Genomic DNA, 3,518 nt, shown 5'->3' with positions numbered 1-3,518 from the left:
GAAGGGAAGAAGGAAGGAAGGAAGGAAAGAAGAAAGGAAGAAAAAAGAAGAAGAAGAAAAAGTTGGGCATGGTGGTGCATGCCTACAGACCCAGCTACTGGGGAGGTTGAGGTGGGAGGATCACTTGAGGCCAGGAGTTTGAGACCAGCTTGGGCAACAAAGGAAAAAGAAAGTTAAAGGAAAAAAAGAAAGAAAACATTGGCTAGATGTAGAGAAATAGGAACCCTTGTCCCTTGCTGTTGGTAATGTAAAATGGTGTGGCTGTTGTGGAAAAAGTTATGACAATTCCTCAAAAAAAAGGCATACAATTGCTATATGATCCAGCAATTCCACTTCTAGGTGTATACACCAAAAGAAGTGAAAGCAGAGTGGATATTTGTGCACTAAGATTAACAGCAGCATTATTCACTACAGCCAAAAGGTGGCCGCAAACCAAGCATCCACTGACAGATGAATAGTTAAATAAAATGCAGAATGTGCATACAATGGAATATTATTCAGCCATAAAAAGGAAGGAGGTTTTTTGGGTTTTTTTTTGTTTTGTTTGTTTGTTTTTGAGAAAGGGTCTCATTCTGTTGCCCAGGCTGGAGTGCAGTGGTGTGATCACGGCTCACTGCAGCCTCAACCTCCCAGGCTCAAGTGATCCTCCCACCTCAACCTCCCAAGTAGGTGAGAATACAGGTGCACACCTCCATACCTGGCTAATTTTCTGCTTATTTTTTGTAGAGATGGGGTCTCACTATGTTGCCTAGGCTGGTCAGGATTTTTTTAAGACTTGTCCCATGAAGCAGTGGGAGTGGAGGAGAAAAAATGAAGTCTGTAACTGGTGGTGATTTGGAAGGAAAATTGCTTTTAATGTTTTCTTTCTGAACAAATAGCTCAGATTGAAATGGAAGAAAATTTTGACATGTTAAAATATAGACAAATCTTAAGGACATTATGCTAAATAAAATAAGCCAGTCACAAAAAAGTAGGATTCCACTCATATGAGTTACTCGGGGTAGTTCAATTCATGTAGACACAAAATTGAATGGTGGCTTCCAGGGACTAGAGGGAGGAGGGAGTGGGGGGTAATAGGTGTACAGTTTCCATTTAGAAAGATGAAAAACGTCTGGAGATGGCTGGTGGGTGCCTGACAACTCATGGTTGCATGACGGTATGAATGTACATCAAGAACTGAAAGCCACAGGACTGCACGCTCGAAAATAGTTACAACGAGAAATTTTATGGAATATATATTTTATAAAAAGAAGGAAGGAGGAGAAAGAGAAAGGAAGAAAGAGACAGAAAGAAGAAAGAAAGAAAGAAGAGAAAGAGAGAGAGAAAGAAAGAAAGAGAGAGAAAGAAAAAGAAAGAAAGAAAGGAAAGAGAAAGAAAGAAAGAAAGAAAGAAAGAAAGAAAGAAAGAAAGAAAGAAAGAAAGGAAAGAAAGAGAAGAAGGGAGGGAGGGAGGGGAGGGGAGAGGAGGGGAGGGCTCTGCCCATTCCCATTTCCTGTAGGTGGAGGGTTTGCCCACAGGAATGGAGTACCCTGCAGTTCTAGGTTTTGCATGTGTGTGATCCAGTGGACCCTCATCGCCTCACTCCTCAACGGCAATAGGGCAGCCCTCGGGCTGCAGGTGAGAGGCGGGCAGCCTGGGCGCGAGTCCCACACTCAGGTTGTGCTTCATGCACTTGGACAGTGCTCGCAGAGGGGTGCTCCCTGCGGCAGTGGCCGGGGTAATCTGAAGACGGGTGAGGCTTATGGGACGTCTGCTTTACATGCACGTCACCTGTTTCCACTTTCAACCTCCCACACCTTTGATATTAGATCTGTTGCTGTGTTTATCTTGTTTACAGAGCCTTTGTGGGCAGATGGGGTGAGCATTGCTGGAGAGGAGGGAGAAGGGCAGACCACCACAGCAGAAACCAGAGCGTCTGTCCTGTGAGATGAAGAAAAGGCGAGGGACCTGTAAGAATTCTTTAGTGTTTGGGAAGCAACTTGATTGGGTCCTAGAACAATGGGGTCTAGGGGGAGACGTAACTAGTTATGGGAAAAAAAGGTGCTTTCCCCTAGATTCTGAGATCATGAACCTGGACCCAAATGCCAGGCTGCCCTCCAGGCATCCTTGGAACAGTTCTCCCCACTGCTCCACACAGCCAATGGGAGACATACTTCCCCTGGGGACGAAGTGTCTGCCCCAAGCCAGAGTGGCTTCCTCCTCCAGCCCAGCTTCCCAAAGCAGTTTGCAGTGAGAATCTCCCCAACCTTCGTGTCACACTCCCCAGCAGCCACACACTGACCTGGCCAGTCCCTTGACCTTTTAGGTTTTTATCCTTAAATGAGGATGAAAAACTTTTTCAGGCAGACTTGTGAGCCACAGGGGACGTGCTGTGTGCAAACACTGAGCCCATGCCCAGCACATGCAAAGCAGCCAGGGGGAATTAAAAATGCGCTAGTGGAGTTGGAAATCAGAGCTCAAGGCATGCCTATTGTCCCACCACCACCCTCTCTACCACGTCTACTCACTGCTTATGCTGTATTTATTTTCTATTTTTTACTATAATGATGATTTTTTGCCCTGAGGACGTGTCCCCCTATTTTATAGTTTTCTTTAAGTTCGTGTTGATGGACTCACTGCTTTTACTCACCTAATTCTAAACAGCAATATCAGTCAAATCACAGCTTTGAGATGCTGGCTTTATTTCCCAACGGTATTTGAAAAAAAGTACAAAGCTCTTGAAAGTCAAATGTTTTCTGTGAGTCACCTAAAATTCTCTCTCCCAGCCCAGGAGCCGGTGAATCACGCCCTGGGCATGGCTGCCTTCGCGTGGCTTCCAGCTGTGCGGCCAGGGCCGTAGATGCCGTAAGCCAGGCACACTGCCCTTTAACGACTTTGGCTTCTGACCTTGACATAGACAGGCAGGGCAGCTTCCTGGGCAGTGGGTGGGGCCAGCTGTCCCCATATTTGTGCTGTTACAGCCGGCTTTCCCCTCAAGGGATTAAGACTCAAGAGACACAACTCTCTGCTGGGGCCAGCATCCCTCAACCTTCGAAGCCTGGACCACGGGGTGAGGCTCGGCGCCTTGCGGAGACACTGCCCAGAGTGACCCAGCAAAAGAGGCCAGTCTAGTCATGTCAGCTGCAGCACTGGGCTCTGGCCAGTGTGGTCACCATCTCCTGGTCAGGCTCCACTGCCTCCTGCCAGCCCAGACACTGGCTGTCTCTTGCCCTCGCCCTCCAACCCATTCTCCACACTTCGATTTTTTTTTTTTTTTAATTTTTTAGTCTTGCCGAATTAAGCAGAATCTCCACAGTGTTTTGGAAACACAAATCTGTCCCCTCGGTGTCCTCATTCAACATTCTATCATGCCTTCCAGTCACTAGAGCCAAGGCCATAAACTAGTTTTGTTTGGCCCAGGCAGGGCTAACTTTTTAAAAAGTGAGCACAAAGTATGTGATCTTTATGAATATTTATGTAACAGCTGTAAAGATGATACCGGAAGCTCGGAAAATGGCCTCCTGTTCCTCCTCGGCATA

Source organism: Trachypithecus francoisi, unplaced genomic scaffold (genome assembly GCF_009764315.1).
Source record: "Trachypithecus francoisi isolate TF-2019V2 unplaced genomic scaffold, Tfra_2.0 Lachesis_group2, whole genome shotgun sequence".
NCBI classification, from domain to species: domain Eukaryota; kingdom Metazoa; phylum Chordata; class Mammalia; order Primates; family Cercopithecidae; genus Trachypithecus; species Trachypithecus francoisi.
The sequence above is the reverse complement of the archived record's forward strand: the minus strand, read 5'-3'. Positions refer to the sequence as shown.